This window comes from Penaeus monodon, chromosome 24, assembly GCF_015228065.2.
Source record: "Penaeus monodon isolate SGIC_2016 chromosome 24, NSTDA_Pmon_1, whole genome shotgun sequence".
Classification (NCBI taxonomy): domain Eukaryota; kingdom Metazoa; phylum Arthropoda; class Malacostraca; order Decapoda; family Penaeidae; genus Penaeus; species Penaeus monodon.
Genome location: NC_051409.1, coordinates 5,263,200 through 5,263,496, shown reverse-complemented (window position 1 = coordinate 5,263,496; position 297 = coordinate 5,263,200).

The following is a 297-nucleotide window of genomic DNA, read 5'->3' as shown; positions in this document are numbered from 1 at the left end:
TCTGCAGCATCATGCCCCACAGCGAGTGTACACCACATTCCCCCTACACATGCCCAAGTTAATCAAATCACACCACACACACGTGGCAGACCGATTTTCAACGGTATCACATTCATCCGCCTCATAATCAACAGAAACTACACCGCACAGTCCGAGATCTGCTAACACACCGTGAAATGTATTACAGGTATAAGTTTTCATATTCTCGCAAATAATTATGTGTGTGTTTTGTGTTGTATGTATTGTTTATATCTGATAGTCTATCGTTTCTATCTGTGTTTCTGACTACTGATCGTA